A 15036-nucleotide genomic window follows, 5' to 3' on the forward strand; every position below is an offset into this window, starting at 1 on the left:
TATAAGCTCACCAGACAAAAGTTAGCCATCCCTAGAGAAATCATTATTAACATCATTTGATACAGTGTAATTCCGCCTCTGGACTTGATAATCGTCTGGATTCAGTTAGGAAGTGAGTGTATGAGGTTGTGCACGCATGTCGCATCCAGGTTAAACCTCTCGCTGAGGATTTGGTCTTGCAGTTCCGCCAAATGCGGGGGACACATGTCGGCGATTTAGCCACTGTTCTAAAATGTTCCACTTATTATCTGTGGGATTCACTTCGCTGGCCAGTCGAGATGTAACAGGATGAGGCTGAGTTCGGAAAACGAGTCACAGTTTCTTCTAGCTTGATGACCTCGGCCATTGTCGTCTTTATCTGCCCGAGTGTGCAGGGCCTTTTGCGAGGGCCGGCCGCGGTGGTCTAGCGCTTCAGGCGCTCAGTCCGGAACCGCGCTAATGCTACGGTCGCAGGTTCGAATCCTGCCTCGGGCATGGATGTGTGTGACGTCCTTATGTTAGTTAGGTTTAAGTAGTTCTAAGTTCTAGGGGACTGATGACCGCAGATATTAAGTCCCATAGTGCTCAGAGCCATTTGATCCTTTTGCGAGGTGACAACTCCAAATATTAATTGCATGCAATTATTGTCGCAATTCTGTATCCCAAACAGGTGGGGATGGACCAATATCCACTGCCTGCAGTAATTGTTAACGGGTTTGGAAGCAAGTTTGATTCACACTCCGGTCACTCTTACTCAGGATCTTTTCTCGATCACAATTTTGACGTCTTAGTTCATGACCACGTGTGTTACACTACGACTTGTACACACAGTGGAGAGGCCGTCGTGAAATACCACGAAATACAGTGACTTCACAGATTTACCGATGTCTCTGTACGATGTCCGCCAGAAACAGAAATGACTCACTGATCGGTACTGCATTATGGTCACGTAGAGTAAGCGAGTGGCTGAAAAAGTCACCCTATCGTTGGGTCAAATGTAAAGGGCTAACATTTTATCTGTTCATGCGACGGAGTGACTAATTTTTTTGTGAGTGATCTTAATTCTGGTGGCCTGTATGGGATGTTTTGTTTTGGAACGAACACTTCATTTCATTACCAACCGATTCGCCGGCCAGTGTGGCCGAGCGGTTCTAGGAGCTTCAGTCTGGAACCGCGCGACCGCTACGGTTGCAGGTTCGAATCCTGCCTCGGGAATGGATGTATGTGATGTCCTTAGGTTAGTTAGGTTTAATTAGTTCTAAGTTCTAGGGGACTGATGACCTCAGATGTTAAGTCCCATAGTGCTCAGAGCCATTTGATCCATTTGAACCAACTGATTCTCTATTTACGTCACGTTGGGTATTATCAAGCTGCATCACTGAGAAAATATAGCGTCATATTTTACACATATCCTTGGGTGAAGGGGGGGAGACAACATATGATGGTTTACCTTATAAGCGTTTCGTGAAGTTCATAAAATAGGGGCAAAACACTACCATTATGCTACTTTCACTTGCCGTAAGAAACACATTAAAATATGTCAGTGTAACAATTAAAATGAAAACGTATATTGTGTGGGTAATGTCTTAAAATCAAACAGAATGGATGTCAATGAACTCAACAGGACGCCTGAATAATTGTGCTTGTACGTAGTGTCGTTGTGCAAAACTTTGTTATAGACTCCATATGGATTTGAGGAATATAGCATGTTATATGCATTACAATTGTACTGTGATGTAGCTAGATATTCTCCAATGGGCCGAAATTAGGTAATCATTGAACTGTGAAATAAAGTGTCTCTTTCTAAATGAAACAACAGCATATGCAGCAAAATTACTTCCCTCAATAAATTTATAGCAGTTGTGGACCAATAAATGTAAAATTCTGTAAAAGACGAAAGACACATCATTATCCATCTATTGCCACTGAAATGAGTCATTGTGTAAGTGCATGGGATGGCGTCTTCCATGCATATGTGTGGACTTCAAGTGCTGAAAGACGCTGAGTTGACATTTTAACGAGTAATGGGGGAAGCAACTTTATTCTTCAGTGACGAAAATGCAAGTGACAGTTGGGGATCACTGTGAGCCAAACATGAGTCCCATAAAACTTCTCTTGATTGAACTGCACTACTAGAACTATTTTACAGGTGAATTCGTTTTCTGATGTGGTAGCATCGTTTGACGTTCGTATCGACGACAGTCTCCTCTCTACTGAAGCGGGGTGGTGGTAGCAACATAAAGAGTGGAGATCCCTGGTTACCACAAGTTGCTTTCTATTCTAGCGCAGAAAAAGGAGCGAAGTGCGAGTGCGGAGCTAAGAGCGGCTCGCTATGGGGATAAGCCGGCGGCGGCGTTGGCGTCTGATGTGCCGTAAAGCCGGAAACGTCGCTTCTGCGCCGCAGCTCGGTCTCCCTGGGGATCCCCGAGCTCAGTGCGACCCCGCCAGTGCTGCCAACTCCGGGTGTGCGGCGCTGGCGGTGGCGACGCAGCGCAGCACAGCGCATATTCGGGGATCAGCGCCGCGCCGGATCACGGCCAAATGTCTATAGTTTACTTCATCCTGACCTGCCTCTACCTTTCTATGTACCGGCCAGCTCCATGCCTAGGTGTGACACTCTGTCATGCGTGCAGAGTTTGTTTCTACATTTAATAACAAGTATATTTCACTTTTTCTCGTAAAAAGTCCCCAACCAGCTGGGACAGGAGAGCAGTCAGACGTCTTGTCAATGGAATTTTGGTTTGAAACCCGACAGGAATTGTTACAGTCAATGAATGCTAGTCCAAATGAACCAGTTTCCAAGAGAACACTGCATAGGGAATTGCTGACATAGGAAAAATTGAGTCAATTACCTCACAAAAAAACCATCTACCACAGCGTCACATGAAGCTTCACATCTTCTATGGACCAAATAATACAGAAACTGGACAGTGGCTGACTGGAGGTGTGTCTGACAAGTCACAATTTGCCACTTTTTCAAGTTCGGCAAGTCACAGAGTGCACGGACAACCTGGACTGTGTGGAGAGTATAGTTGAGACTGGAGACAGTTCTAGTTGCTAGCGGAGTTCTATGATTTGTTAGGGGTGTCTTTCGTACCATGAATGGGGTTCATTCAGATTATAGTGAACATGGACCAGGATTTTGTTTTATTATTCTCAATGACTAATAGTAGTCTTTTCTTCTACATCTTAATATTGAATCAGCTGTGGACCTTCCTTCTTCTAAGATGACTAGAGACGTGTGCACAGGACTATGTACTTACGTTCATAGTTTCACGAACATTGCACTGTCCAAAATCACCCCATCTAAATCCGACATAAAATGTCTAGGACCGTTGGAACTGTGGCTGAAAAGTAGCAACTAGCATCTACGCAATTTGATAGACCTGTGGGCTTCAATAATCAACCAACAGTTTCAGATGGATATGGCATACCTGAGGAAATTTTTGGTTTCTCGTCTCGGCCAAAATAGGTCTATTATCAAGGAGTAAGGCGACGTAACACCATATTACCTCGATGGTTCCAAGGAGTGACGGATTTTGTTCTGGTGCGATTATTTTTTTGAGTTACTGAACAAATTCGGCTTTTGTGCACCCATAACACTATCCAAAGGTAGCTGCCCTTTTCTCATCGTCGTTGCTTAACAGTTATTTGAAGCACGCTGGTAATACGAGCTACCACACTTAATAACTGTACTACACTACCCCTCTCCGTTCTTCTCAAACTTCAGCCTTGGCCCCACTTGCGAATATCTGCATGATCAAAAAGAGATATTAATAGCCGTAAAATGTGATCATCAATGTACATACTATGAATAAAAACGGAAACTATGGGATATACTTTCTACATAAATACTCTGAATTTGTCTATAGTAGCAAGTACTCATAAATACGTCTGATCATATCGTGATGTCTTCATATCAAACTTTTTTTCTCCTGAATTGGTAGATGAGATCTGAAATTTCTGTAGAAATCTTGTGAGCAACTTGAGAACAGGGAAATACTACCTTAGCATGCTACTTGGATGGTTGGGTCTGTAGCTAAGGACGGATATGCCTGTTAAAAAGCTCGTACACCTCAGAGGCAAGTGGCTACTGAAATAAGACATTGGTGTTGTCCATGCACCTCTGCCTCTTCTATTTGCTCGTCTCTGTACACTTCAATCCACTCTGGAATCCAAACTGCCTCAACTGCAAAGGACAACGTGCACTCTAAATGATAGTCATTTGTTATGGTAAGATTGTTCACAGATTCTAATAGGAAAAGAACGCTGTACAGACAACGCAATTCACACTAGAATATGTTCGCACGTCATCAGGGTTCCGTAGCTTAAATTCAGTACACGACAGATATGTTACGAAACTGACGCATTCCACATTCTTGTCGCTTTCGTTTTATGCAACCCGCAATGCTGTACCTGAGATTTTCACATTCTCTCACTCGCTATGCACAACTACTAGTCCTACAGAGCAAAATGAAGAGGACCTTTCTTGTAGGAAATGTAATGTATTTAAATTTCATACTGGGATACGTTTTCGCTGGAGGCCACGGTTTTAAAATTATTCAAGAAAAATTTACAATATTGACCTTTAAACACATCGATACACACGTCCCCTCAGCACTCAGGATTTCCAGTATTTCGTGACACTTCCTCCTACAGAAACTTTCCACTATGGGAACTATTCAAAGTTATCGACATTTTTGGATCTTCATTGTCTAGCCTTTTTACTCCACCGCCTTAGTCGAGCACTTCAAATCATAAAACTAACGTTATAGTAAATTTTGATCAGCAATTTTTTTTAAATTTTAACACCATAATATAAACAGTTACTGTATTAGTTAGGCCTTTTGACTACGAAATTACGGTACTTGTAAGGTTTGTCAGCTTAATAAGTTTAACGTAATATTTACGTGGTTTCCAGCCAAAACGTATCCCGTTACAAAATTTAACAACATTAAATTTCCTACGAAAAAAGTCTCATTCATTCTTTTCCGCAGGACTAATAGTGTGCGCGTAGCGAGCGACAGAAGAAAACTTCGCGCGTGGTCATTTACAACATTGCGGGATTAACAAAATGGTAGCAGTAGGGGCAGCTGGATCATCCCATATGTGTATTGGTGGACTTAGAAAGTCGCCTGAGTGGGTATCTGCAGCACGTTGATCCGAAAAGTCATTGTCATCAGTACACCGTATCTGAACTCTCCAGTTTACAGAGTGGTTCATTTTTGAGGGGGCTAAAATTCGCAAGCGATACGAAATCAATACTTGGCTTGTAAGAAACATTCCTCTTTCTCTTTTTTAATAACGTTCACTAATGCTTATTCCGTGGGAATTATAGTTAGGTAGTATTTCTGTTGTTTATGTAACTTTAATAGTTCTCTAGCTAATTTTCGTAATATGTGCTCAGAAAATCCATCGGAACTGACACACACATAGCTGCATGTCTGTCTCTTCGAGTGGACACATCGTCTATGGTGTGATTTCTCAAAAGTTTGCCTCTAAGTTCAAATGGTTCAAATGGCTCTGAGCACTATGGGACTTAACATCTGAGGTCATCAGACCCCTAGAACTTAGAACTACTTAAAACTAACTAACCTAAGGACAGCACCTACATCCATGCCCAAGGCAGGATCCGAACCTACGATCGTAGTGGTCGCGCGGTTCCAGACTGAAGCACCTAGAACCGCTCGGCCACTGTGGCAGGCTTGCCTCCAAGTAGAATGTACTATGTCTTGTTTTATTTTCAAATACTGCTCTCTTTTGCTGCGAACACCACGTGTGAATAAAATGGGGTGCACTGGAGGCGCAGATCTCGAACTTTTGTCTAGAATCTTGGGATACAATCACCATGACGTAATCAGCACATACAATGACACTGTAGATGAATAAGCTCGTTTGAAGCGTCTTTGAAAGCTGTACACAGTGAATTTCAAAACTATGGGGCCATACACTAAAATTCTGGGCATCCCTCCCAGATTTTCTTTGTAATTTTGTCTTTGTTTCCCACTGTGCTTTTCTCTGCCTTGAAACTAGGCCATTAAAGTACTGTAGAAGAATCTAGGAGCATTCGTTTCCGTCAGCTGAGTAAACAGGCCATCCCACGATAAATTTTCGATAATTGTCATGGTCAAAAAATGGTTCAAATGGCTCTGAGCACTCTGAGACATAACATCTGATGTCATCAGTCCCCTAGAACTTAGAACTACTTAAACCTAACTAACCTAAGGACATCATACACATCCATGCCCGAGGCACGATTCGAACCTGCGACCGTAGCGGTCACGCGGTTCCAGACTGTAGCGCCTAGAACCGCTCGGCCACTCCGGCCGGCTCGTCATGGTCCCAACCACATTTTCTGCTTTGGGTAGTCAACAAGAGTAGTGACATAATTGGTCGCACCATTTATAGTCCTGCATTTATTGAAGCGGAACTGACGCAGTCCACACAATTGCCTATGACTTTGTAAGTTGTGTCGTATAAGTCTGAAGACAATACGGGAGACGACGGTGGGCAGCCGGCGTGCTGGCGCCGGCCCGTCGGACGCCCACCACCTGCCAGGTGAGGCAGCCAATCGATGTCGGCCCTCGGCCCTCGGCCACGCCAGGCCAGGCCGCCTAGCAACGTCAATAACAAGTGGCTGTTGTAGCAACGGCGCCCGCGCATCGATTCACGTGGCCGCGGCCGCGACCGCCTGGCGCCGAAAGCATCGCGCGGCACCGACGGGCACCGCCTGACACGTCACTACTGGCCAACCTCAGACACAAAGCGTCGCACTGCACTCGAGAACCTGATTCCTACCTCCGCAGTAGTTGTCTTGACGTCTACAGAGTTCACACGCCACTAAAACAAGCGTTTAGCTTGGATATTACTAATTTTGGGATGTTCCTAAAGGATGAACAAAGTAAGAGCATATGGACTATCAGACCAATTGTGTGACTGGATTGAGGAGTTCCTAGATAACAGAACGCAGCATGTCATTCTCAATGGAGAGTAGTCTTCCGAAGTAAGAGTGATTTCAGGTGTGCCGCAAGGGAGTGTCATAGGACCGTTGCTATTCACAGTATACATAAATGACCTGGTGGATGACATCGGAAGTTCACTGAGGCTTTTTGCAGATGATGCTGTGGGGTATCGAGAGGTTGTAACAATGGAAAATTGTACTGAAATGCAGGAGGATCTGAAGCGAATTCACGCATGGTGCGGGGAATGGCAATTGAATCTCAATGTAGACACGTGTAATGTGCTGCGAATACATAGAAAGATAGCTACAAAATAGCAGGTCAGCAACTGGAAGCAGTTAATTCCATAAATTATCTGGGAGTACACATTAGGAGTGATTTAAAATGGGATGATCATATAAAGTTGATGGTCGGTAAAGCAGATGGCAGACTGAGACTCATTGGAAGAATCCTAAGGAAATGCAATCCGAAAACAAAGGAAGTAGGTTATAGTACGCTTGTTCGCCCACTGCTTGAATACTGCTCAGCAGTGTGGGATCCGTACCAGATAGGGTTGACAGAAGAGATAGAGAAGATCCAACGAAGAGCAGCGCGCTTCGTTACAGGATTATTTAGTAATCGCGAAAGCGTTACGGAGATGGTAGATAAACTCCAGTGGAAGACTCTGCAGGAGAGACGCTCAATAGCTCGGTACGGGCTTTTGTTAAAGTTTCGAGAACATATCTTCACCGAAGAGTCAAGCAGTATATTGCTCCCTCCTACCTATATCTCGAGAAGAGACCATGAGAATAAAATCAGAGAGATTAGAGCTCACACAGAAGCATACCGACAATCGTTCTTTCCACGAACAATAGGAGACTGGAATAGAAGGGAGAACCGATAGAGGTACTCAGGGTACCCTCCGCCACACACCGTCAGGTGGCTTGCGGAGTATGGATGTAGATGTAGAAAGTGGTAGTGGGGGATGGGTGAGAGGGTGGAAGGGAAAGTAGATGTAGATGTAGATCTATATTGAGACCACTCTTTTTTTGTAATATTAAAGCATCGCAATTTGGCGAAATGCAGGACTCCCATCGATGGAGTAGTTTCCCTGACCTCAGTGAGGTTCATATGCCAAGAAATTCTGCACCTAATTGGAATATTTTCCATTTTAGGTATTCCTCACAGATCAGTACCAAGACCACTTCTTTTTCTTACATATTGTTTCGATCGTGAACCATTATCCTTTGACACACTCTCACCTGGCTCAGGACCCATTGCCATAAAACGTAACATTGCGATGAATAAAGGAGTCCTGTCTCTGACGTTGGTGAATACTCAGTATTGTAGAACACTCAGGATAATGTCGCTTATTGTAACTGAACTACACATCTCAAACAATCACTATATACACACAAAACCAAATAACTTGTAGACGCCCATTCATCAAGAGCGTCAGTGAGGTCCGTCGGAGCTGGTCCTAGCTCGGCGAGGAACTGGCTGTACTGCTACTGCACTGGCCTTATAAAGCCGGCGGAGGCCGGCGGAGTACACAAACTTTCCCTGTATTTGTGAGACGATGTCTTCAGAAAAAGGTTCGCATTAGTCTCTAGTAAGTTCTGTTTGTTTTGAAGAATTGTTTTCCTCTTGGTTGCGCCTGCAAGTGCTAGTGTATGTTATATGGTACACAGGTGTGTCTTGAGTGTAGTCTGCCTGCCAGGGGCTGTCTGCGGCAGTCGTAACAGACGTAGTTGCCTTAGCTTCGTTAGAGTTTATGCAAGTAGTGATACATGGTGTTCCTCACAGACCCATACTGTGATCACTTCTTTTTGTTTTTATCCTGAACATAACGCCCTTGATGCACATTCTTATTCCTGTTGCTTCCCAGCTATCCTCATCATTTCTGAACATATTGGCCACAAAGCACTAGTTGTCATCATTGAGATATTTGGGAGAAACAGACATGACGCAGCTAATCCATCTAGTAGGAAAGATATATGAGACAGGAAAAATATCCTCAGCCTTAAAGGAGGGTGTAAAATAACATCAGATTTCAAATAAGTCAGGCACTGACAGGTGTAAATATTAGAGAATATTCAGTTTACAGTTTAATATGGCATGATTGTGAAATGCTTACATGAATTATTTAGACAAGTTTGGAAAAACTGGCAGAAGCTGACCTAGGATAAGATTAGTTGGGGTTCTTAAGAAATGCACAAACAAGTGAGCCGTACTGAGCGCATAACATATCTCAGAAGACAAATTAAAGAAAGGCAAACTCACGTTTACAGCTTTTGTAGATTTAGCGAAGCGTTTTAAAATGCTTACTGGAATACAGTCTTCGAAATTTTAAGCTATGCAGGGGTAACATACATCGAGCGAAACGTTATGTACAACTTGTACAGAGAACGGAAAAGCAGTAAGACGGGCTTTTGTTCTATTCCTCGTGTTATTTAATTTTTACATAGAGCTAGCAGTGAAGGAATACCAGGAATAAATATAGAAAAGTAATTAAACTTCAAGGTGAAGAAATAAAACGTTTCACATTTGGCGATGACACTGGTATTCTGTCAGAGACAGCAAACGGTATAGATAGTGTCTTGAAAGAAAGATTATAAGATGAACGCCGGTAACTATAACGATGGTAATGGGGTGGAGTCGAATTAAATCAGACGATGCTGAATGAATTAGATTAGGGAACGATACACTAAAAGTAATGGATCAGTTGTGACTAGTATCGGGTTCTAAGAAACTTTCGGCATTATGTAAGATGCCACTGGCAAATCTTTGCAGTGAAATTGATTTGTTCCTGCCTGTCGCCATATCATTCAATCCTGAACTTCGACAAGAAAAAGATCCGTAGGCTCGAGGAGCTGAAATTACGCTTATAAAGATGATTTTGCTGTTAGAATAAAAGATTCGAAAAAATCGGAATATTTTGTTAGAAAAGTATGGTGACAGGTGGATTGATATGCTTCGACGGACGAGGCAATTGGAAACACTATATTTGGGGAGTAATTGTGGGACCCATGGATTACCATCGTATAGTTGTCCATATTATCAACGAACGCCCGCCGTGGTGTATTCCTGGGAAGTAAATTCGGCTAGAATTTCGTAACAGTGTGAAACAAGATTCATCCGGCCAAGAGACTTTCCTCTTTTCCGCAACTTTCCTTTTCATTGACCGTCTGTCACGATCAGTCACCACTCTTTCGCAAGCGTTGTGACTTAGCGAATGTTGCTTTTTTTGTTGCTTATAATCCGTCTTGATTGAAAAAATGTTTATTCACATGACTGGTTTCGGTTCCTCTAGAACCATCTTCAGTTCTGCAATTTCGGTTACAGTAGTAGCCCCTCTACACACAGCACCCTTCACATGCTGCGTCAAATGTAATGTGGACGGGTTACTACTGTCATCGAAATTGCAGATCTGAAGATGGTTCTACAGGAACCCAGACATGTCATGTGGATAAACATTTTTGCAATCAAGATGGATTGTAAGTAACATATTAACATAGCCAGTGATTGCGGTATCCCTTCAGACATTTTGCAAAGATATTGTTTTTCCAGCAGTGTAGACTTAACACGATGCCTTGTGGAAGAGCAAACACTTCGGCTGTCTAGGTTACGTAAACACCCACCATCTGAGCACCAACAAGTTGCCCACGTTAGAATTGTCTTCGCTCCGACATAATGCAATAACACAACCCGCAGGTTTAGCTAGCGTATGCATTTATGGGCAAGCATGCATTTCTCCCGGTATTTCCACACTTTTGTTAAGCATTTGTACATATTCAGCAGGCTACTATACGGTGCATGGCTAAGGGTACCTAGTACCACTACTAATCATTCCATTTCCTGTTCCACTCGCAAATGAAGCGAGGGAAAGTCGACTGTGTGTATGCTTCCTTACGAGCCCTAATGCCTCCTTTCGTCTTCGAGGTCCTTGCGCGTAATGCACGTTGACGACACTAGAATCGTTATGCAGTCAGCTTCAAATGACACTTCTTTAAATTTTCTCAATAGTGTTTCGCGGAATTAACCTCTTCTTTTCTTCAAGGGGTTACTGTTACCTGTTTAGTTCACCCTCATCTTCCGTTCGCGCGTAACAACGTGCAAAGTGTGATAGCCTTCCGCTTGTAACAGTACTGTAGTGCACAGTATTATTGCTTCCTTCTCCCTGTTTGTTGGGCGAAAGTAGTAAGACGCTGTCACTCTGGGGAGACTTCAGTTCGCATTGCGTGTACATGCACGTGCTCGTAAAATTCTCATATGTATCCAAATGCAAATAATTTTCTTAGACGGACTGCGACTCCTCAACACATGGTGAAATTTTACTGATCCATTACTACTTCCAAACACATCCCACGGATATACACGTAAGATTTTCAATGCCCTGAAATGAAATAAACATACTGAAGGGCAAACAAGAACGGGTGGGGAGGGGAGGGGAGGGGGAGGGAATAATTTGTGACAAATGGCCAGATACAAGAGGCCATATTGGTGCAATTTGTACCCAGCAGGTATTAGCGGCACGCACTGTAGCCTTCTGTCGTAATATTCGAGAACAGAGCCGCCTAACCGTTACACCCCAATTACGCAGTCGGAGCATTCGTTACTGCACCTGTTCCATTCGGCCGTAACGATTTCCCGTTAACGGCAAGCACGCGATACGCCGATTATTGCTACCGTTCCAATTTGGCGGTTTCGCTAGCGGTGATGTAGGGAAGCTGAAGTTGCCTTTAGCCTACAGAACAAGCCTTCCCTGCTTCATGCTTCGCCAGGTTTTAGGATCTCAAAACACGAAATCAAGCGAGAGTGAGCACTGGAAAGACGCCGGAGCTACATTGAGAAGAACGGACGTGCAAATTCCCCTCCAGCCATCCACATTTGTTTCCCGTGTTTACCACGTATCACTTGAGCCAAACGGCTGGATTGTCCCTTCCAAAACGATACTGCTCAATTTTCGTTCCCAATCGCTTTTCCTCCGTCTCTAATGACTATGTAGTCGGAGAGACGTTATGCAAAACCACCAAAAATTAAAAAAATAAACTGTAGTTTTGCGTACTCACTTCGTACCTGGAGATAGCGCCGTGGCATAGGCTTGATAGCAAGCATGGTTGTCCTGCCTATTCTTAAATATGGCTAATGTGTTTTGGATCCACATCAGGTCCATATGAAGAAGGAGAATGAAGTAAAGGTATTTTACTGCTTATAGGGCAATAATCCGATGGTTCATTGAGTTTCAGGCTGTTGCTTAATTGCTCGAAGTAATTAAATTGGACTCTCTGTATCACAAATATAAAATTACTCTGTTGCTTTCACCGCATGAAAAGGCTTAACAAAAAAGTAAGGTGATATTGTCAACCTTCTTTCAACGACCAAGCGAGGTACCGCTATCCTTAGCACGACGGTGAAAATGGGCGTCCACCGTCCAGGTGTAGGTTTTCGTGTATTTTCCTAAACCGCTCCAGTAGGTTCAGCCGCCGAATCAGGTAGGGTACTCTTACTTCGCACACAACGATCTCTTCCCCCGCGGTGTGTGATAATCATGTTCGTAGCGTCTCTGTGGGGAGCAGGTGATTCTGATGGATGTCTGTTGGTGTATCATGTTTGTGTTGTATGATACCGAAGAAAGAAAGAGGTTCAGGGCCGGACCCGGAAATAGACTATCTACTTGACCAGACAAAGCATGTGATGCAGTCAAAAGGGGAAGAGAAAACAAAATGAAACCTATTTCAGTGATTACAATACCGCATCAGATTTACAAAAAAAAAAAAACTTGGCTGTATTAGCCACTTATCAGTATGATGTTGAGCCCTGTCTGGTCTGAATGCATTCGCCGATACGTAGAACAAAGATATATACAGGCTGTGTACCATCAACTTTCATGGAAATCTTTATGTCTTTGCTCCATGAGACACCGCGGAGAGGTTTCCATTTTACTCGAGAAAATTGCCGAAAAGTCTGGTGATCAGAAAATGTACGCCGCGTGGGATTAGCCGAGCGGTCTTAGGCGCTGCATTCATGGACTGTGCGGCTGGTCCCGGCGGAGGTTCGATTCCTCCCTCGGGCATGGATGTGTGTGTTTGTCCTTAGGATAATTTAGGTTAAGTAGTGTGTAAGCTTAGGGACTGATGACCTTAGCAGTTACGACCCATAAGATTTTACACACATTAGAACATTATAGAAAATGTACGCCCTTGCTGGCGGAAAACAGGCCGTGAAAACTCCTCCAGAGGAGCGCTCCCCCACTTTGAAAAACTCTAAACGCTACTGCATCACTTAACTAGAACACTATGCCAGCTCCGTCAAGCTGTAGTTTTACACCAGTTTCGGTACTGACATCGAGGAAAGGTTTTTGATTTGATATGATATTGCACTACTGTTACATTGTAACTTTTCAGTTGGAGACTCATAGCAGTCTGATGTAATAAAATATAAACGGTGCACAGACTTCCTCAGACGTCTTCCCATTGCCGCTTCTGACTCTCCTAGTTTAATTATGCCGTGCTGTTAATCATGGCTGATCCGCTGTCTATTTGCACCAAAGAAGAGCAACGTTCAGTGATCCGTTTCTTGTGGTCGGAAGGCGTAACAGGGCCAAACGCCATCGAAGACTTTCCGTACAGGGTTTTGCCACAACTGAGTGTCTACGAATGGACTGAAAAATTCCGAAATGGTCTAACAAGTGTTACGCACGATGAAGGAGCCGGACGACCATTCACCGCTACAAATGAAGAAACCACTGAGCGCTCACGTGAAATTATTCTCTTAGTCAGACGATTAACTATTGACGAAGTGGCACATCGTCTGCAAATTAGTCACGGTTCTGCCCACGAAATCATCAACAACAGACGTTGGTTACATAAAGTTTGTGCTAGGTGGGTCCCAAAACAGCTCACACAGTTGCATAAACAAAGGCGCTCGGACATCTGCAAGAAACATTCGGATTTCTATGGCAACGAAGAGGACAACTTCTTAGACAGGATCATTACTGGTGCGAAGCATGGATCCATCATTACGAGCCGGAGAGTAAACGACTGAGTATGGAATGGAAACATCCAAATTCGCCATGCGAGGAAAAGTTCGAGACCCAACCGTCGGCAGGATAACGGTATTTGGAACGACCAAGATCCAGTACTGGAATATTATGGGGAAAGGTGCACAACAATAAACAGTGTACGTTACAGTGAGGTGCTTACTGGCAGGCTAAAGCCTGCAACTCGAAGCCAACGCCGAGGATTGCTGTCAGAAGGTGTTGTGCTGTTGCACGACACTGACAATCCGCATACTGCTGCCCACACTGCTGAAACGCTCCAGAAACTCAAATTTGAAGAACTGGATCATCCTCCATATAGTCCCTATCTTGCTCTTTGTTTGGCCCACTCAGATAGGCATTAAGGGACCGTCGAATTGCCTCGGACGAAGCAGTGAAAGAAGCGGTGCATTCCTGGCTCGCAGCTCAACCGAGAACCTTCTTTTATGAGGGCATCAGGAAGCTTCTACAACGCTGGACCAAGTGCGTTGAAACCCTCGTATTATACGGTCATTTTAGCATGTCGAGGCGTAGACAGATCTTGGGTGGTTAAAATGTCTGTCTCTTCATACAGTGCTCTTCAGACATCCAAGCTTGTCTAAAGGACCACTGCATCAAACAGACACTGTCAGATACAGACATTGCCTACAGTACCTCATGCCAGAGCTAAGGCAGCCTGACGCGAAAATTTAATAAGAGTCACCGTGAGTGGGTAGCACGTAGGTGTGCGAGCGCTATGGGAAGCGGACACTGGGACGTATGGAGGTTTGGGTCGGTCCTGGAGGCATGCTCGTACAGCCGAAGTGGTTAAGGCGACCTCTCGCGACAAGCGGGCATTCCGGGTTCGAGTCGTGGCCCGGTACAGATTTTCATATGTTGAAACAGTTGACATCAGTGAATAGTCGCAGGATGTGGAAGCTGTGTCGTAATAATACCGATAAGGCCGCAGCGTTATGCTTGCACAGCAGGTGAAATCTCCTGTAGTTCCTCAGTAATGACAAAAATGGTTCAAATGGCTCTGAGCACTGTGGGACTTAACATCTGAGGTCATCAGTACCCTAGACTTAGAACTACTTAAAT

This window comes from Schistocerca gregaria, chromosome 1 (genome assembly GCF_023897955.1).
Source record: "Schistocerca gregaria isolate iqSchGreg1 chromosome 1, iqSchGreg1.2, whole genome shotgun sequence".
NCBI lineage: Eukaryota > Metazoa > Arthropoda > Insecta > Orthoptera > Acrididae > Schistocerca > Schistocerca gregaria.